Genomic DNA, 22,642 nt, shown 5'->3' on the forward strand with positions numbered 1-22,642 from the left:
CTGCGGAGCTATGCGCCGAGGAGGAATGCTGATGTACTACTCTCATTCTTGCACCGGAGGACTCCAAGAGCTCAGTCTATTAAAACGAGCATTTCCAAATGATACCCGAATCGGGTAAAATCCATTCCATTCTATGGAGAGTTAGGTGGATTGGATGCCGGGCTGCTAATCACAAGGTCATTCGTTCAAACCCACCAGCTGCTCCCTGGGAGAAAGATGAGACGGTTTGCTCCCATAAAGATGTACAATCTTGGAAATCCTCTATGGGGCACTATGAGTTGTACTTGACTCGATGTCAGTGAGCTGTTCTTTCCCCATAATAATTTCTTTAGTGTAAAAATGCTTAAACTTATGTGGGGCATTTGATGAATATTATGTAGAATCGTCGCAGAGATGATTTCCATTAGTCTGTCTAATTTCTTTATTAAACATTTATTGAGCGCCCATTTTGTGTTAAGCAGTTTTCTAGATCTAGAGATATATTTTGAAGGGCAAAACCACTGCCTTGGATTTGAATATGGTCTCACTGGAGAGATCAAATATAACTTTTACACAAGAAATATGAAGTCGCAATGCCTTTTGGAGTCGATTAAATAGGAATGTTTAGATGCCACAGAGTGTATTTCCCAGGAGATCTTTGACGTGGTAAAAGTAGTTTTCATGTAGATTGAAATGATTTCCCTTTTCGCAAACACAAAAGAAAATTTATTCCCTAGATTTCCATTTTAATTCTATTGGGGCTTTCGGCAAGAGTTTTTAAAACCACAGTACAAAGTAGTCACAAATGAAGGGAAAAAAATGATCAGAATGATTTTCCCCTTTTATTTGCTCTTTCTGTAGTTTGTTCATAAAAACATCTTCTCTCGAAGCCAATCTATTTCCCACCAGTTTCAAGATCTAAGCTAAAGCCTGCTCACTGGAGTCTCAGAAATCATTTGCCAAGTAAATAAATCATTATTCAACAACTGACGGATTAAGTACATTTTAGTATGTCATCAATGTGTTGGAATAAATATCCTATGTCCTCAAATATGAAAAAAACCCCACATATGCTGTAAGAAATAATGCCCAGACCCTGGCAGTGAAATTGATACTCTCTATTTAATATTTTTTGCTAAGGTTGGCCTGGCAGTGAAATTGGTACTCTCTATTTAATATTTTTCGCTAAGGTTGGCTGTTCAAGTCCACCCAGAGGCACCTCTACTTAAAAAAAAAAATCAGCCACTGCAAACCCTATGGAGCAGTTCTCCTCTGCCACACACGGGGCCACCATGAATCAGACTCAATTGGACAGCAATGGGTTTGGGCCCTGTGGGACACAGAGTTAGCCCCCCACAAGGGAACCTTATGATTTTTCTCTCCTGACCTATCTTGGTAGCATAATAGTTACATGTTGGGCTGCAAACCACAAGGTCAGTAGTTCAAAACCACCTGCAGTTCCAATGGAGAAAGATGAGGATTTCTACTCCCATAAAGAGGTACAGTCTTGGAAAGCCACAGGGGCAGTTCTACCTTGTCCTATAGGGTCGATCCAAACTGGAACCCACTCAATAGCAGTGAAGATGGTTTTCGTTTTTTGAGACCAGCCTGGACTTGGACCCTGACTTCTGCCTCCATTTCTGGAATTCCTCCTGCTGAGAAGTAGACTGTTATCAGTTCTATCTCTAGGACTTCGGATAAGCATTTTCTAATGGGCCACCTTTATTGGCCCTTCCTACAAACCATTCACAGCACGTCTCTTTTGTGTGGGCCTGCAGGAATGCAAATAGTCCCACTTTCTAAGGCTGGAAGGAGGACACGTAGACCTTGTGCAGCTAACCTCACCATCTGTGTAGAGAACCGCGCATCTCAAGCCCTCCGTGAGGGGAGTGAGAGAGCTTTGACCTGGAGAAGCGGTCAGAACCCTCTGTGCCATAATCCAGCAAAGGAAACCCAAGCGCAATGCACATTTCCAGTGCATCTCACCTTGGTTCACTTACAGTGATAGGCGCTGGAATAGAGTCCTGTGCATACAGGACATACTTTCCAGGCTGTAACATGCGTCTAGTAGCAATCTGGTCTTTTCCTTAAACACCTCTCATCTCCACTCTCCCTGCTCTTTTGCATCGGGGGAAGCACACAACGGTGTGCCATGCTGACTCATGTGGACACGGGCCCATTCTCCTTTCTCTGTTCCTGGGCTGCCAGAGGTGTGCATGGCGGGGCAGAAGCTGGGGGAGCTCACGAGAGACCTTTGTAAGGCAAACGGTGAAATCCCGCAGGATCCACGCGCGTGTGTGAAACAGTAAATCGATTTTGCCTGCTAGTAGAGGCACAAAATACAGTCATCGCCCGATGGCCTTTGCCCATGTCATGATTGAAATGGGCATTCCACTTCTTTCGCGGTGGTTGGGAACCATCAGGGGACAGATGAGGCTTTGTACTCCCATCAAGAGTGACCGTCTCAGAAATGACCAGGGGCCGTTCTGCCTTGTCCTGTAGGTTTGCTGTGAGTTGGAATCGACTTGATGGCAGGAAGTTGTTGCTGTTGTGCTGGTGGCCATGACAGCCTCAGAGTCCTGTGGCCATTAAGTTGATTCCACCTGTGTGTGTTATGGAATAGAACTTCTCCAACTCTGTCCTGGGTTGTACCCTTAACAGAAGCAGAAAATTAGCCCCTTTCTTCCCCAGAGCCACTGGCGGGTTCAAACCACCAACCCTTTGGGGTTAGTAGTCATGTACAAACCATTTGTACCACCCAGAGACTTTAGGAGCTACCCTCCCCCCAAACACTGTGTCACCTAGCTGATTCTGACTCAGGCCACCCTATGGGACAGAGTGGACTTGTCGCTGTGAGCTTTCAAGATACAGTCTGTAAATCTTTACAGGAGGTAGATGGCCTCATCTTGCTTCCATGGAGTGGCTGGTGGTTTTGAACCATGACCTTGGAGTTGCCAGTGCAACACTGAACCCCCGGCACCATCAGGGTTCCTCTACTAGGGACACAGTCACATCCCAAACAGAGCTAACAAAACAAAAATACCCACTGCTTCTTCAACACAAGCCACAGGAGGAGCATATTTTCCTCACCTCGATGAGTTCATGGAATACTTTATAGTATCCCTCTACCTCCCGCTCCCACACCCGCCACCCCAAGTGAAGGAACAATTAATGGATCAGTCTCTTTGGTTGGGGCACAAATGACTAACAGCTTGAAATCCAGAAACCTGTCTTGGCTGAGGCCTGTCAGAGGCATTTTACCTGGTTGGTGGCCGGAACCTCTATTACATTTTGTCACACATCATAAAACAGGCCTGAGTGCCCCATATCCACATCGTGCAGCGGATGGGAATGCATTGATAAAAATAGCACCTGACAATTCCCGCCTTTGGTGATTTTCACATTGAAATAGATTCTCATTCTTAAGCATTTTGGACAAATGGGCGGACAGTTAAAGAAGATATACAATGGCCAGCAGAATTCAAAGATACGTTTTCTGACACATATACACACCCTCCCCCCGTTCTTTCCCAACCACGGGATTGCAATCACTCTCTTCTTTTCATTTGCTCGCCTCCCATTCAAAACTATGGAGGACAAGCAAATAGTCACAGGTAGGAGAAGGACTGTCATCAATCACAATGCTGATGTGATTGTCCTGATGGCCCTTGCACAGGTCCTTAAGGGCCGGACACTAATTTTATCTTTGTTTTTCAGGGATCCGAATGGGCACAAATGGAATAGGTGTGACTACTGACTTCAAGGTTGGTGATTCGAACCCACCCTGGTGTGCCAGCGACCAGAACTTACAATCTCCTTCGGTAAAGAGAACAGCCAAGGAAACTCTTTGGAGTAGAATTTTACTGCATCACACACGGGTTTGCCACGACTCAGACTCAACTTGATGGCAATGCAATAAAAAGGAGATACGCATCTAAAAGGACAGCCAAAGGTCTAGTAACTAGAATTTTTTTTTAACAAAAGGTCTTTGGTAGCTTTATAAGTTTTCAGAAGTAAGTCTAATAGTTTTGATATAAATAGTGCATCTCTTTCTAATATTATAATACTTGCAATTCACCGTGAAACACGCACGTATTAAGAGAGAGAACCCATACTTAACTATACATGCTGGTAGTTGAAAAATAATTCTAAAATACTTTAAATATGTCACAACCTGTCTGCTTATGAAATTACCGTTATTTTCCCACAGTCTGTTTCTCATTATTTCTAAACATTTGCTAATGGCTTGGCTCACAAACCTTGATGGAAAGAAGCAGAAAGGGTCCTTTAATGTGAATTCAATGTAGGGCCCCTCTAAACAAGGCCCTTTGTTACTCTCCATTGTGTCATTCTTGCAGATTTTCCTAATAGACTCATCTTTGAAGTCCACGGACAAAAACATAAAAACAGGCACCAAGCAGGTTGCTAGGCTGCTGGCTGCTACGGAGAGGCTCATTTGTGTGGCTATAGCCAAACCCACCCATTCTTAATGCTGTTGCCATGCCACAAATCCCAGACCTGGAAAACGTATATTGCACCAAAGCTCTGTTGTAAGTTTTGACATTCTCTTGTCCTGAGAATTAAATAATAAGTTAAAGTTATTATTACAATGATAAGATGATATCGCTTTGGAAATCGTTCCATGCCCGATAGAAGCAGCACAATAGGAATTTAGCAATTATACTTTTCCTGAAGTCAAATGTTAATTAATGAGAACAAAGCGAGGGGAGAGCTATCCAGATGAACAAAGGAAATAAGATTACACAGAAGCTCTTAAGAGAAGGTTACCTTTTAGCCAAAACATGGCTGGCTGAAATTTCCCAACATGCCTTTGGTGATAGTTAGGTTTGTGTCAACTTGGATGGGCCAGGTTTCTCGGTGCTTTGGCTATGTAGCCCCCTGACTTGACCTAACAGAATGTTAACTACAACCAGTCAGTTGTAAGAAGATCAGGGTGGGGTGCAGCACCCTGACTCAGACCTCAGCCCTGGTGCAATCCATTGAAAGGAATTTTCCTTGGGGGTGTGGCCTGCTTCCAGTATACATGGGCACTATAGACATGCTCGCTTGCTTTTTACTGGGTCTGCATTCTGCAGGTAGCTCATCAACCTTCGATTCTTTAGACTGGAGCCAACAGTGCCACATTACCTTCTGATCCGGGGAGTTGCCAGTGGCCTGCCATCTGCCCTGCAAACCCAGACCTGCTGGCCTTAGATTCCTTACCTCTGCACCATCTTGTTCCTCTAAGGTTCACCAGCCCCTGAAGCTCCTCAAATCAGAAGAGGCCTTCAGCCTGACATCTGATCCACTGATCTGGACTTGAGCCTGTCCAATTCTACATCTGTGTGAGCCAATATCTTGATTAAAAATTTTTTTTCTCGCTCTCTATAAAAATGTTAGTGCCGCTGGTTTTGCTTTGTAGTGAACCCAGTCTCAGACACCTCCCCACGTGGACTTACTAGCTAACAAAAGTAACAGCTACACATTGCCCAAAGTATGACATGTGGACTGGATAAGAGAGAAGGTCCCTTCTCAATTAGGAGGCCATTGTTTTGAGGTACGGGAGGAGAGGCAGGTTACCAAGGGCAGGGAGCTGTTGAGAGGCAGAGAAATCTAGGCCCAGACTCCAGGCACTGGTGTGTCCAACAGTTCAAATGAACAAACAGGTTTTATGACTAAAATAAAATGTATTTTATAAAAATTCATTTTTTGAGGATAAAAGGAATCAATGTCCCTTCAGGAGTATATCTTAGGCATGTTGGATCAATAAGACTATCGTTTGGTTATAGGAATGCAGAGATCAATAGAACAATCATTTGGTTATGGCCATGCTGGGATTCATAAGATGATCATTTGGAGAGAGATGTATTGGGTAGTGTCATCATAAAAACCATGCTTTGGTTGTAAGCAATGGAACAATGAGGGGATGTCTGAAGCCGACAGAGAGGAACCCGCACTGCCCAGAGGCCCTGGAGTGAAAGCTGGAGCAGTTGACGCTAGCAGGCACATGCGGGAGTTGCATCGTTTCCATCAGGATTGTTTTCTCTGTAGGAGAAGGGTATTTGTGGATGTTAAAGGGGGTAGGATGAAATATGGGGCATTTTTTTGTCTGCTGATTTTCCCCCCTTTGGGTCACTTTCCCTTTTATAGACGATTCTTGTGGAGCTGAATATCAGGTGGCCTGGCCTGTGAGCACCTGATCCAGCTTGGCACGATCCAGGCTGGGACTCACTCTTTGTCCCAGTTGGTTGAGGTCAGCCCACATTATGAAGAGTTTTCCATCATTCTTAAAGTCAGTTCATCTAAATGCTAACCACTAGCGTGGGTATGTAGGAACCCTGGTAACATAGGGCTTATCAGTTGGGCTGCTACACTGCAAGGTCAGCAGGTCAAAACCATCAGCTGCTCCGAGGAAGAAAGACAGGGATGTGTGCTTTTGTAAAGGGATCCAGGGAGCAAGGCTACGCTGTGTTCCTACAGGGTTACTAGGAGTTGGCATTGACTTGATGGCAGGGAGCAAGTGAGTGGGTATGTGTGCTTATGTGGATTATATATAAATACATGTACATGTAAAAGTGAGATATATATATTTTTTATTCTGACTCTTAGTGACCCTCCAGGACAGGGTTTCTGTCGTAAAACTTGACAGAAGCAGAAAGATTCTTTCTCCCCGGGAGTAGCGAGTGAGTTTGAACCTCCAGCCTTTTGAACGCTTAACCAGTTCCATCACCAGGGCTCCTTAGTGTATATGTAGACTACTCAGGAGCTATGGTGGTGTAGTGAGTTACGAGTCAGGCGGCTAACTGTGAGTTTAGCAGTTCAAAAATCGCCAGCCATTCTGCAGGAGAAAGAGGAGGCTTTCTACTCCCATAAACCCGTACCTTCTCAGAAACCCACAGGGACAGTTCCACCCTGTCCTTTAGGGTCACTAGGAGTCAGAATGGACTCGATGGCAGGGAGTGAGTGAGCATATAGATCTAGACTAGTGTATGGCTAGTCAACTGGGGACTATAACCCAGCCAAACTGGCACATACTATTAACAATTACTCTCTACTCCTTGCTGACTCGCCATCCACACACATCTCCTTGTGATTAGTTTGCATTGAGTTGATCCGGAATCCTGGCAGCTCCATGTGTACAGAGTAGAATTGTTCCGCAAGGTTACAAGACCAGGACTTCAGAAACAGATCACCAGGTCTGCCTTCTGAGGTGCCTCTGAGTGGCTTTGGACTGCCAACTGACGTACCGTGACTGGCGACTGCACAGCATCTGCCTTCTTCCATGGACTGGCTGGTAGGTTTGAAAGGCCGACCTTGTTAGCAGCCCAATGTCTAATCCATAGCCACCCGGGCTCCTCTTTACTCTTCAAGTGAAGATAATAACAAAGCCATGCTTCTGCTCTTTGAAAATACCTGTCCTGCAGGTAACTAAGAACACATTCATTCTTCCCCAAACTCATTGCCATCCAGTGAAGCCTGACTCTAAGTGATACTGTAAGTTGGGGGTAGAGCTGCCCCTTGGGATTCCCAAGGCTGGAAGTCTTTTCCAGAGCCTCAACTTGCCCCCAAGGAGTAGTTCATGGGTTGAGTAGTTGACCTTCCAGTAAGGAGCGCTACATGAAACCCACTATGCTGTCACATCTCTCAATATTTCCATACTATTTCAAACTTCTAGAAGCTGCCTGTTTTCCTGGGGTTGTGAAAATTCCTCCATCTTCAAAGATCAGCAGCAATACTCTAGGATCTTTCAGCCTCATATTACCTCCCACAACCCTGTAGAGTCAGCCAGTGGAATAAAAGGTTTAGTGGGAGGGGGCCACAGAAGTAGGGGCGGGTTGAAGAGGTGATGATGTCAAAGCATCCATAGAGAGAAAGAATGGAAACTGATTGTGATAGCAAAGGTTCAGATCTGCTGGACGTGATTGAACTATGGTATGATTTAATATATGCATTAATCCCAATCGATAAAAATTCATTGTGATTACATAGTTTTCTTATAATGATCACTATGAGTACATTGAGCCCACCTGAATAGTCCATTTCAAGACAAATGCTTAACTATATGCTCATTACCTCTTTGCATGTGATATAACATTTGGTTTAGGCATACTGGGACCAATAGCACAGTCATCTAGCATATAACATAGTGACAGGCTCCAGGGCTTGGCATCTTTCAGGGGCATTCTTCAACCAACACACTGATCTCCAGCGGTTTGAGTTGGGATTATATCCCTGTTGTCCAGGAGAATTCTGTTTAAGACACAACGATTCTGTCTTTAAGTTCCCCAAGAAGCCATGTGGCCGGTTCATAACACATTCGCTCATGGATTTAGTGTGCATTGTCATTACTAAGAAGTGGAGATATATACAAGACATGGAATTAGAGGCCAATTATTTGTATCTTAATCCTCACTAGTATAAGGTCTAAGTTCTATTTATTTATAATGCACAGATAAAAATCCCTGATTTGTGTGATTCACAAGGCTATCAGAAAAATCAAATGAGATACAAAGACTATCTCCATGCCCCAGGCCTATAGGTGGCACTCTCGTCTTGGAGCGCATGTAGGGATCTCAGGATGAGTCATTCATTCATTAATGTTCATGATGGATTTTGAACATGGAGCCTGCTAAAATTGCTTCCCCAGATTATCTCCTGCCAATTACAAAGATATGCAAGTGCTTTCAGGTTGAGTTGGGTAGAGAGCAGGACATTTTCTCTGTCTCCAAGTTCAATGGGGGAAAAAATGAGAAGCAATTAAAAAAAGAGAGAGAGAAACCAGAGAAAAAGACAACTTTTATAGAAACAAGAAGATGTGAACAGGACACATAGGTGAGGTGGCCTATTCCTCTGTGGAGATCAACACTGTTGAATGGCAAGGGAGTGCTCCTGGAGACCGAAGTATGCTGGCGTGCATCGTTATCCCCCACCACATAGCCTTCAATTGCATGGGCTGCGGAATACAATCAGCAAAACAGCAGTAGCCAGGCCAACAATTACTCTGCAGAAATTTGCATGGAGCCCACTGGCTTCATAGATACGGACACTCAGGGAGGTGGATCCCAAAGCCAGAACACTTTTGCTAAGAGTGCATTCAGGTAGAGGAGGGTAGAGAACAGAACATAGTATGTGTGTATAAATACACACATACGCGAATATATGAGGGTAAGAACGCTATTGCTACAAAATCTTATAAACTCTTATTGAACAAAAATATAAAATTGTGAAATTTTATTTCTTGACTTGTCAATCTAAGTCTTTCCACTTCTGAGGTCGGTGGTTCAAATCTCTCTAATCCCTCCTGGAGAATCCGGTGCTCTTCAGTTTATACCACACCCAAACACAAGTTTTGTGTTCATCTTCAATGTCCTCTGAGTTTGGGGAACAAAAATAAGTTTGAAGGGGGTCAGGATCAGAACTGCCGGGTAGATGGGGGAAGGTTTTCAATGAAATTCTCTTAGTGGAGAATGAACAGGTGCCTTGTCCTGATGATGTGCTCAGATGGAATCCGTTTCATGTAGATTCTATGCGCAAACAAAACCAAAGACTGCCCAGCCCTGTACCATCCTCACAATCGCTCTTGTGTTCGAGCCCGGGCCCGTAGCCATTGTTTCAATCCTTCTTGTTGAGGCGCTTCCTCTTTTTCGCTACCCTTTTCCTTTACCAAGCACGATAGCCTTTTCCAGAGATGGGTCTCTCTTGATGATACATCCAAAGTACATGAGGAGGGAGAAAGTATGTGAGATCAAGCTCAATGCAGCTACCACATGCTGCTGACTCATAGCAACCCTATAAGACAGGGCAGAACTGCCCCTGTGGGTTTCTGAGATGATAACTCTTTATAGGAGTAGAAAGCTGTGTTCTGAGGAGCTGATGGTGGTTTCGAACTGCTGACCTTGTGGTTAGCAGCCCAATGTGTAACCACATCTTGATTTCTTGACTTCTGCTTCCATGAGCATTTATGGTGACTCATGCAAAATAAAAGTTTTGGTCACCGATCTAGGTATCTATGTGCTGATCCTACTACAAATGAGGAACTTTTTAAAACAGAAATTAGAAATTGGATGCACCTATAGACCAAATGGCCACTAAACACTAAAGAGGAAGTAATATTCTTTCTGGTAAAACTCAGAATTAAAAAATTATACCTTAAAAGATGACTATCATTTATATTCAGTTAAGCTTTATAAATAGTTAATCGATAAAGGAATATTTAATGATACCAATAAAGTGGGTTTTGATATTGATAACTAGTTTACCTTTTGTACTCCTCCCCACTCCGCATTTGATCCAAGGAGCCCTGATGTTGTAATAGGTACTTGTTGGGCTGCTAACCACAAGGTCAGTAGTTCAAGATCACCAGCTGCTCCTTGGGAGAAAGACAGTGCTTTTCACTTCCTTACGGATTGATAGTCTCTGAAACCCACGAGGCATTTCTCAGGGTCACTATGAATTGGAATTAACTTGATGGCAGTGATTTTTATTTTATTTTTAATTGATTAGAATATAGACAGTCTCATTTATAAAGTATAACTTTCTAGACATTGCACAAAAGATTTCTGACATTTTAACAATCAATTACAGGTCTAAGCTTCTAAATCTATTAATCTACATGCAGAAATAGCTGGTTAATTGTTACACTCATTATCACCTTAAAATAATCAGTCAGAAAAAAAGGCCTTAATACTTAAAATGTTTTTTCACTCAGCTTTTGATTTTGTGGACAAGAATTAGTTAAGAGCTAAACAGTAATAGTACACCACAGAAATGGATTCTTATATTGAATCAAAACAAGAGGTGCTAAGAATAGTCTATTAACTGTTAAAGTACTAAGTCTAAGTGGATGAAAAGAATGTATTTCAAACTAGCATATTAATGATTTTTTCCCTCACCTCTGAATACATTGCATTATTACAAATTCAATTTCTTCCTCTCTCCAAGTAAGAAGTACAGAAAGCTACGGAATCCTCTTCAGTCAATGCCAAGTGTTTCGGTCTGTTTTAGCAACACTCTTTAGAGAGGAAGAATTGCCACCATAGACTACAAAAGCTCAAAATTGTGATGCGGTTATTAGGTGCCATTGGGTCGGTTCAGAATCATCGTGACCCTGTGCACGACAGAACAAAATTCTGCCCAGTCCTGTGCCAGCTGCCATCCACACCATTGTTCTTATACTTGAGCCCATTGTTGCAGCCACTGTGCCAGTCCATCTATCTCTTCAAGGAACTCCCTCTCCCTGCCACTCTACATTATCAAGCATGATGACCTTCTCTAGGGACTGGTCTCTCCTGTTAACATGTCCAAAATACATGAGACAAAGTCTTGCTATCCTAGCCTACAGCGAGCATTCTGGCTGTACTTCTCCCAGCATAGATGTGTTGGTTCTTCTGGCAGTCCATGGTACTTTCAATATTCTTCACCAACACCAGAGTTCAAATGAATCCATTTTTGTTAGGTGTTCTTTATTCGATGCACAACTTTCACATATGTATACAGCAATTGAAAATACCATGGCTTTTCATCGGTAGCCAACTGGACACCCCCTTACTGAAGGGTTGTGGGGGGGAGATGAGCCAGTCAGGGTGCAGGGTAGCAACGATGAAACATATACCTTTCCTCTAGTTCTTAAATACTTCCTGCCCCCCACTATCATGATCCCAATTCTACCTTACTAATCTGGCTAGACCAGAGGATTTACATTGGTACAGATAGCAATTGGAAACACAGGGAATCTAGGACAGATGACTCCTTCAGGACCAGTAGTGAGACTGGCGATGCCTGGAGGGTGTAGGGAATGTGGGGTAGAAAGGGGGAACTGGTTACAAGAATCTACATATAGCCTCCTCCCTGTGGGATGGACAGCAGAGAAGTGGGCAGGGGAGACATCAGACAGCATAACATATGACAAAATAATAATACTTTATGAATGATGAAGGGTTCATGAGGTGGGGGAGTGGGGAGGGAGGAAGTAAACGAGCAGCCAGTATTAAGGGCTCATGTAGAAGGCGAATGTTTTGAGAATGATGATGGTAACAAATGTACATATGTGCTTGACACAATGGAGGGATGTATGGATAGTGATAAGAGTTGTATGAGCCCCCAATAAAATGATTTAAAACAAAAGAAAATACCATGGCTTTGGTCAGGTGTATTTTAATCCTCAAAGTAACATCCTTGCTTTTAAACACTTTAAAGTGATCTGATGCAATGGATTTTACCTGATGCCATGTAATTGCAATGGACTGTTTATATAATGTAATATTTAATAAAAGGTACACAATATGTATAAGATACTGAGTTATAAGAAAATATATTTTTTATAATTTCACATTTTAGTTTAGAAAAATAAATAGTCTACAAAGGTAAAAACCCTGAGAATTTCTATGTTTTGCAAGAGAACATTAGCAATGCCCGCTTTGAAAAAAATCTGCATTTCACTCTATGTAAATTAATGTTGAACAAAAAAGTAAATCTGCTATATTTTGATAGCAAAAAGTATGAAAAGAAATACACAGATGGATATATTTTCTTGTATTTGCCCACGGAGACCCTGTGATCATAAGGGCTTCCATGTTATTGGAAACTGGGACATGTGGAAATCTCTCAGCTTGAAGAATAAAAAGGAATTTAGGATCCCAAGAAAAAATATGGAAAAGGAAGGGGGAAAATATTAACTGGATCAGAGGGAGAGCTTTTCATCCAGGCTCAATAATGTAAACAATTGCACTTAATACTGAAAAGTGGATTTCTCTCTCATTCATTTAACTAGGTATCTAGGAACAGGTTGTATGCAGTTAGAGAAAGGATGGTGAGGTTAAAATGAATTTACTATGTTGAAATATGATGAATTTATTATGTAGAAAGAATAGTATGGTTGGATCATAGCCCCATGTCAGCCATACAACTGTGAGATAACTTTTGAACGCATTAACTGAGCAGGTAATTGTCAGCAGAGGAGGTAAGCAATTCCTGGTGCTGTTATTTTTATCAACCAAGTAAATGAACAGAAATTCTCACCGCCATTGAGTCTGGTCTGGCTTATAGTGATCCTACAGGACAGGGGAGAATCGTCCCTGTGAGTTTTCAAGGCTATCATTCTGCATGGGAATAGAAAGTCGCATCTTTCTCTTGGGGCAACTGGTGGGTTTAAACTGTTGACCTTGTGGTGAACAGCCTAGTGTTTAACAGCCACCATGCCACCAGGGCTTCTGGGGACAATTATTTTGAAATATATACCAATACTTGATGACAGGCTTTGGAAATATTGCAAATAAAAATAACCAAGAGGGCCATGTTAGGCATGAGGACACACACTTCAGGATATGTCAATTCAATTCAAATGTTCCTTTATAAATCAGAGACATGAATCAAAGCATTAAAATACAAGGATATTGGAGACGGAGACCATCGGTTCATTGAGCACTTCTAGCATTCTAGTTTCCCATCTGAATTACAGACATTAAGTCTCTGTAAACAGTCAAAGGGAAAGACCCCTGGTCACAGCATAGTACTAGCTACATGAACAATGGCGATGTAAAATCAATCCACCTTTGACGCATTTCTCAATGTGACTTACAGTAAATTCCGTTAAGAGTCCATAAAGTAAGTGTTATGAATCGAATTGTGTCTCCCCCAAATATGTGTCCATTTGGGTCGTTGCTGATGGGTGCCATTGAGCCAGTTCTGAAGGAAACACTAGGTAGGACCTGTTTTTCAGTATTAGATGGTTGTTTCTCCACTTGGTGGTCTGATGTAATTGTCCCACCTGCTGTAAATCCCAGGACCTCTAAGGTGTTAATGAGGCAGAATTCGTGGCAGTTACGTTAAGGAGGCAGGACGCAGTCTACATGTGTAGGTTGTATTTTAAGGCGATCTCTTTTGAGGTACAAAGGAGATTAAACAAGGCATCTGAGACGAGAGGGAGAGGGTCTTCCTAGACAAACTAGAAAGCTGATCGCATCCCGTGGGCCCCACTGGATCCCCATCGCTGAAGACAGAGTGAAAGCCTTCCCTACAGTCCTGAATTAGGACGTCTGGCCTCCCAGCTATGAAAGCATAGCTGTGTGGTAAAGCCATCTACTTACAGTGTTCTGTTACAGCACTCCGAGATAATTGAGAAAATAAGACTATGTTTCAACTTTTAAAATTTTGCCAAGAATTAAGATCGTTATGCTTTCCCCAACTCACAACAACTTTAAGGCAATCTATATTTCTTACTTTGAGATCTGTGCGTTGGTTTTTGGCGAGGGAGAGAAGAAGATCATTCAGATGCTTAAATTAATTCTCAGCAAGCCTTTTCATGGACTCCGGTGCCCTCTCTTTATTTTGGGACGGTCTCAATTCCATTTACTTACATCAAAACACAATCAATAAATCAGTTTACACAGGAATCTTGGGAATGCAATTAAGGAGGAATTGATAGGTTATAAGTCTGGGTAAATCTGCTGCTCAAGACCCCTCCAGAGTGTTGAAGAGTAGGGAAGTTATTTTGAGAATAAGGCGCACCTGACACACACCGTGATATGTTCAATCACCTCCTATGCGTGTGAAGGTTGGATTGAGATTAAGGAAGACTGAAGACAAATCGGTGTGTTGGAATTGTGATGCTGGCCAACAATATTGAAACTACCATGGACTGCCAAAAGAACAACCAGATCTGTCTTGGAAGAAGTACAACCAGAATTCTCCTTGGAGGCAAAGATGGTGAGACTTTGTCTTACATACTTTGCACATGTTGTCAGGAGAGACCAGTCCCTGGAGCAGGACATCACCCTTGACAAAGTAGAGGGGTGGTGAAAAAGAGGAAGTGCCTTGACAAGATGGATTGACACAGTGGCTGCAACAATGGGAATACTTGTGAGGATGGTGCAGGACCAGCTAGTGTTTCATACTGTGGAGCATCGGGTCACTGAGGGTTGGAACCAGCGAAAGGGCTCCTAAGAAAAACAGCAAGTAGATGATACATTGGGCACAACAGACATTTCCAGGGAACATTTCCCCAGGGGCTTTAATGAGAATGACAGGTCTCTAGATTAGGGACAAAGGGGGTTGTCTCTGCCGAATGCTTATACTAAATGAGAATTAGCTGTCCATACCACAATCAAGGGGTTGGAAAGAAACTAAGCACATTCATCAGATACCTATAGGAAAATCCAGAACTGGAGCATGCTCAGACCCATGTTTACCTAGCCCACACAAATGCTAGGCACCAGCAACATTACATCACCTATGTGTGCCTAAACTCAGCCAGTAATGCTGGTCAATACCCTCAACCATGCCTCCCCATCCAGTGGGGATAAAAGCCAGCCTTGGGCAGACCACAGGCCCGTTTTCTCTCTTCTCTTGTTTGGGTGCTCTGTAAGCTGAGGGTGGAAATCTCTCTTGCGTGTGTGGTGTTTGAGTGCCTATGAAGCCTCTCGGGGCCCACATACTCTTGGCCTCTGGGGATTTTCTGCTTTTGGTTCCACGCGTGTGGTTTTCATGTTCCTGTTCCAGTATTCTCGCGTGGTTTTCCTGCTCTCCTGAAGTGGCCATCTTCAGTGCAAGCTCCCGTGCGGTCCCTGCCCAGCCTTGTACACGTCACAGAAGTAGTGTGCTCATTTGGAGGCTGTAATACCGGAAACTTTCCTTTCCCTCTAAAAGTTACTCTGATTGACAAAAGTACTTCTGCTGAGTGAATTCTTTCATTGTTGCAAAGCAAGAAATGAGGTAAACCATCTCAGAAACATGATAAGCATCTATTAAGTAGCTAAGTAGTTTGAACCTGATTGACTCACATATTCTGAAGTGTGAGTGCTGGTACACAACATGGTACAATTTGGTTAGAAACATTTCCAAGGCCTTCTTTTAAATTCTGGTTTATATTCCAAAATAAGCTTATGAGGGTGTACCCACCCCACCCGCCCCACCCCCCAAAAACCTACCCAAAACAAACAGTATGCATTTTCCCCATGAGACAGCATCGAGCAACTCTCTCTGAGTTAGTGCATTCTGTGGCGTCACCTAGGAATATTCTCGCTGGTCAGAGTGAATTTTTTTTTCATGAAAGTAGTTCTGCTTGAACCTCATTTTTTGTGATGGCCAATTTAAGAGGACAGTGTTCAGCTGTGAAATTTTGTTTCCGGCTGGAGAAAAATGGTGCAGAAACTGTTGTGATGTTGAGCACAGCTTATAAGCACAGCACTACAGGAAAAACAAAAGTGTAGGAGTGATTTTCTCACTTCAAGAAAGGTGAAATATTGATTGATGACAAACCTCGTTCTGGATGTCTGTTAATTTCCTGAACAGATGAAAATATCGACAAAATGTGTGCACTTGTGCTCAAAGACTGATGACGGACCATTGAACTTATGGGGAGTTATCTGGACTATTTTTGAGCTCGGTTCAGTGAATTTTCATGGAAGCTTTGGGAATGAGAGGAGTCGCTGAGAAACTTGTGCCTCTGGTTCTGACTGACCAGCAAAAATGAGCATCAACTGGAAATATGCCATGCTTTGAAAGAACAGCTCCAAAGCAAACCAGACTTTCCCCCCAAGGTCATTTCTGATGATGAGACATGGTACTATTCTTATGACCCTGAAAGCAAACATCAATCAAGTCAGTGGAAGACGTCATTGTCACCTCACCTCAAAAAAGTTTGTCATCAAGTGAAATCAAGATGATGCTCATTTGTTTTTTTGGATATGAAGGGGATAGTGCATTTGGTGTTCATTCCACCAGGTCAGTTTGTTAATCAAGCTTTCTATTTATAGGTTCTGAAAAGATTGCTGTGTAACAGGGTGTGACATAAAGGGCCTACATGTGGCAGTTGGGGTACAGGTTTTGCCACCGCAACAATGCACCTGCTCACGCATCCATCTCAGTGTACCAGTTTTTGGCTAACCCAATATGCCTCTCTTACCTCATGCTCCTTACTCACCTGTCCTCGCTCTGTGTGACGTCCTTTTGTTTCTGTGAATGAGGACGGACATGAAAGGACAGCGATTTGATGACGTAGAAGAGGTGAAGAAAAAAAAAAGAGGGCGGTGCTGTCAGCCATCCAGACAGATGAGTTTGAAAGATGCTTGCAAGAATGGAATCTCAGACTTGATAAATGTATTAAGTGGAATGGAGAGAACTCTGAAGGTTATAAAGTTGTTTTGTAAAAAAAATTTAAATACATAGCTTTTGGGAGGGAACTTGTTTTTTTGGTGGGGGGACCCCTTCATAAGTAGCATCCAGATGTCACACTCTAATAGGACTACAAAAGCCATGGATTCAGATTTCAGTTCTCCCCATCATGTTGCAACAGCAGTCCATTCTTTGGAAGCACTTCCAATGGCTCCAACGTGACAGGTGAGAGGATCATCATCTGAAGTTGCCCCACGACTCATTCTCACTCACTACCATTTGCTGTTTAAGATCTTAGCTTCCAAAACACCCATTTTGTAATCCCCCCATTCTACTTGCAAGTGAATCAGACAGGAACTCACCTCTCTGCCTTTGAATGTCACAGTTCCCTTACCGATACCTCTCTGGAAACAATGTAAGACTGGCTAATCGCACAGCCTTTAAATTCAGCTGACATTGCCCCTTTTCTACATAGTCTTTCTGCTCTCATTTCATCTGCTGACCCTAAACCAACCCAGCAACCAACTACCCAGTTATTACCAAGTTAGTCCTGATTCAGTACAACCTCACGTGTGTCAGAGCAGAACTGTTCTCTAGGAGGAGGTTTTCAATGGCTGGGTGTTTTGGAAATAGAACCAGCCTATTCTTTCAGGGTTCCTCAGGGTAGATTTGAACTTCTAACCTGTTAGCTAGTAGCCACCCTTCTACACATCTCTGCCACCCAGCAACTCCTCTAATCCTAGACTATGTTATTATTGAACACACCGTTGGGGACATTTGGCAATATCTGGGAACTTTTGTCTGTCACACCTGGAAGGAATGCCACTGGCATCTAGTGAGTTGTTGCTATTGAGGTTGGGTGCTGTTACGCTGATTTTTGGCTCATCGGACCCAGGAGAGCTGCCTTTGGGTTTACTGTAATATTTAGAGGAGCACATAGCCAGATCTTCCTCCCATGGAGCAAGCGCCTGGGGGTTTCAAACCACCAACCTTTCAGTTGGTAGTTGAGTACTTAACTGTTACACCACTAGGTCTACATACCTAGTAGGTAGAGGCCAGGAATGCCTCCCAACATCTCATAATGTACAAAGCAACCCTTTATCCCCTCTCACATATGAGCGGTACTGAGGTTGGCAAACCTGTGGATGTGTCTTCCTCAGTCACTGGATTATGAACACCTTATGTCCAGGAGGTCTATCTGACTTGTCTTTCTGTCTTTAGCATCTAATACAGAGCTTGGGACAAGCTTACTTGATATATTCTGAATGAATGCAAAAAGGATGCATGTGCAGGACAAGATGAATAATCAGGAAGTGTTTTTTCAGCAGTGAGGGCTTGAACTAATTAGGTCAAAGGTAGAAGTTAGATCCATTTGGGAATACAAGTTTTAAGTAGGGTGGAAGATAGTGAAGGGAACTGAAATAGAGGGCAGAGAAGTTAACTGGAGGTTAGTTGAGGATTAAGGTTCAGATAATAGAAAAAGGAAAATTAAGGGAAAACATCAGAGTCATATGTACAGTTATGTTTTCAATGCCTTAAATTATTCCATCTGTGGAATAAAGCATTCGACCAATGTTTCTTATTACATTCACTTGAGGTTACTGACATCATATAGTTTCAATAAGTAGGACTATTAATTTTTTCTTTTATTAAAATTATGATTGTAATTTATCTAAATAGTAATCCTAAATTGAGTATTAAGATGTGCTGCCTCAGTCTTTTTCCCTTTTTATTCCAAGTCTAAAATTCTGTGTAAGCAGTTGCCTCCTTTGTGATATTAGTTGATAGTAGGCGAAAGGATTCTTATAAAATAAGAGCTACTTTAAACTGTCAAACTAAAATCAAATGGAAACAGTTTTTGAAGTTTAAAATAGTTCTTTAAATTTTCATGCCTTTCTGAAATGTATTATTTCAATCAATATCAGCCAGGAAAGCATTGAATTACTACCCAAAAGCAATTCTTGAATTTCTTCCATGTTTTGTACAGGAAAAAAAAACAACAAAAAACCGATAGGGTTTTAAATCTCATGAGGGACTGGTGGGAAGAGAGAGGTAAACGGCTTTAGGAATCAGTCTGAGGCTCCAGACTCTCGGTACAAAAAAAAAAAAATCACTGACATTTAATATTTGATAATCTCACACTTTCTCTTAAATGTTAACTAAAAGTACAATGAGAATGACTCCTTCAGATTCATAAATTTAGGTAAACTATTTTCCTTATATATTTCCATGTCATTATATAGAGAGAAGTTTCAGGATGTGTCTTTTCCCTTGAAGTTTCTATCCTGTACTTTTCTTCTTTCATATTTGTTTTTTAACCTCAAATGTTTATACAGAAATGGACTTTCAGTAGAGACTTGCTCATTTCTAATGTTTTCTACACGCATGACACTAAGTGGGAATAACACAGCACCTGGTGCCAGAAATAAGATATAAATAATGAGAATAGAGCAATACTAAAAAGAAAAGAAAGGAACAAGACAGGAAGTGGACAATAAAATGCTGAGCTCCGTAGGTACAATAAGATGTTGATGAAGGACACTTTGAAAAAATCAGAAGTTAGGCCTTGAATGAAGAGAAGTGCTTTATTATTCACTAATGAATTAATGAACACTGATTAAGAGTCTCTGGGCAGGGAAGAGTAAACAGCTTTCATAGAAGTACAGTTGTTTTAAAAAGAAAACCCCAAACCAAACTCATGGGCACCAAGCAGATTCCGATCATAGCAACCCTATACATTTAAAAAGAGGTCATAGGAATTTAAACTTGTATGATTTGATTACATCATTTCAATTCCCGTAAGGAAGTTAAGATCCTGGACACTTTTAAAATAAATTAGTATGAGGCGCTCCTATGTCAAATGTTCACATGCCCTTATATCACTCTCAGTTCAGCTTTCTGCTGAACACAGTTACTTAGAAGATCCTGACATGGCTTCTCTTGAAATTTCCTGTAGAATTTTACAAGGGAAGGAGTGGGCTCGATACTTGTGGGGTGAAACATGATCGGCAGAGGTAAAAATTGGAATCCCTATGCCTGAAAGACAGAATGAGTCAGATTATGGGGCGCTCAGATGACTAGGATGGACTTTCAGAACTGGGAAAGAGGACAGAACTTATTTTAGAAGCTTAAGGAAGCAGAACAAGGGTATGACAACAGGATCATTAACTGCCATAGCTCAAGGCAGAAGGAAGATAGGAGACTGGAAGACAGAAGGTTAATGAAGGAATTGGTCACTGAGGACAAGGGCTATTTTCCATTAGGAGGAAGCACAGGGAGGAGAGAAGGAAGGCAACTCAACCGAGGAATCCACAGAACTTACTGACCTTTCGGAGGAAGAGGGTTGAAGAAAGATAACACAAACATTTCTCCAGAAGTTTGAAAAAAATAATATAATATGTTGGCCTGACCTCCAGGTGCATGTGAAGAGAAATATTTTAAACTCCATTCACAAAAGTTGTTAAATTATAGAGGTCACCCAAACCAGATACATTTTGCTTTCTTTAATGTTTTATAACTAAGAAGAACACTCAATAAAACAATTGCTCTTCAGCAAGTGAATGCCCATGCTTGTCAAGTTTACATCAGAAACTGAGGACTTGTTCTGAATCAATAGAAACTTAGCTCTTGGGGCAAAATGCTTGAGCACCGGGCTGGTAACCAGGAGGTCAGCAGTTTGAAACCCTTCTGCAGGGAGAAAATGAGGCTTTCAACTTTTGTGAAATTAGAATACGGTTATTTGATCATAGAGGTGAAATGTCAATGTCAGTGTCAACCCTGGTTGGTCCAAGGGCCACAGGTTGACATTGACGTTCAAGTTATGGTGCTTCACTTACAAGTGTAGTTATTGGGCGAAATGATCAACCTGTTTGACTCTCCATTTCCTCATTCGTAAAAGTAATATTTTCTTCAGATGGATATTCTATAGATAGTACTGTACTGCCTCAGTGAATGATGTGAAAATCTAACCCAGTTTAATTCAATAGTAGTCAATTCCATTTTTTATAACCTACCTACCTTCAGATACACAGAAAGAGAAAATATAGTGACACCCGTTCCTCACTTAGCAACTCTCATTATCCCTTATTTTGCATTTAGGACAATAATAGAAAAATCTACTATCCAACTGTTTTGCACATTTATGATGTCTGTCAGTAGGGAATCCCAAGGCGTGTGAGTTGAGAGTGACTCTTTCTCTGCCTGTGAAGGTTAAGGTTATGTGGCAACATGGCTGGGCCGTGATCCTCAGTCAGGTAATAATGTAGTGTGCTCCATTTTGTGATCTGATGCAATCATCCTCCATTTTGCATAAGGCAATGATTAGACCTTTAGAGCCTAACTATGTTATAAGCAAAAGATGGGCATATTTTGAATATTATAATTTCCTTTGTAAACAAATAAAACAAAACTCCAGTTAGCAATAAAATCTTACCTTCAAGCTTATATCAATGTTTCTCTGAATCCTGTCATGTTACAAACATTTCCCAGGCTTTCGATTACATCAGCGGTTCTCAATCTGTACGTCGCAACCCCTTTGGGGGTTGAACGACCCTTCCCCAAGGGTCTCCCGGTTCATAAAAGTAGCAAAATGACAGTTATGAAGTAACAACAAAATTAATTTTATGGTTGGGGGTCACCACAACATAAGGAACTGAACTAAAAGGTCACTGCATTAGGAAGGTTGGGAATCACTGGATTACATGAAGATCAAAATATTAAGAAAAAATTGCACTTAAAAGTCAGAAAGTTATGAAACACACACTACTCCTCTGGTTCCTCGAGGCTTCCTCACTCCCACAATCATGACCCCAGTCCTGCCTTTCACTTCAGGCTACATCAGAGCATGTGCAAAGGTACAGCTAAGAGACAAGAGCCTACAACACACGGAATCCAGGAAGAGGAATGAGAGTAGTGATACCAGAAGGGTTGAAGAAAGGTGGGGAGAGAAGGGGAGGAAGAGGGAACCGATTGTGATGATTGACACATAACCACACACCCCCCCCAGCCCCGTCCCTTTCCAGGGGCATGAACAACAGAAACCACAGGGGGAGGGAGACAGCAGTAGGTGTAAGATATGAAAATAATTGTGGTAGTTACATAATCTGTTGTCAATTTGGAGCAAGAGGGAAGGGGTGGAGTTAGCCTTTCAATCAGGTCGCAATTATGACCTCATTTGGAGACACTCGGGAGATAAATAGCTCACTGCAGGCTGGACACACGCTCACTCCCTATAAGACGTTTCTGTGGACAAGACACATGGAGCTACACTAGAGCCCTGGAGCTGAAGGAGCCATGTGGAGACCCCTGCCAGTGCTGAGATGCTTCCACTGCCACTGGATCCACAAGACTTTCCACCCATTGGCCTGTATTTGGTGCCATTACATCCGTTTTGTAAGTCTGAAGAGTAATTTATAGATTGGTATTATTCATATGGGGTAATATCAGACTTATGGATTTGATCTGGACTGGGCTGAGATGTTTTCTCAATATTCAGTTACTCTTGTACATAAAGCTTTCATTCATATATATATATATATATATATATATATATATA

The sequence above is a fragment of the Tenrec ecaudatus genome, chromosome 18 (assembly GCF_050624435.1).
Source record: "Tenrec ecaudatus isolate mTenEca1 chromosome 18, mTenEca1.hap1, whole genome shotgun sequence".
Taxonomy (NCBI): domain Eukaryota; kingdom Metazoa; phylum Chordata; class Mammalia; order Afrosoricida; family Tenrecidae; genus Tenrec; species Tenrec ecaudatus.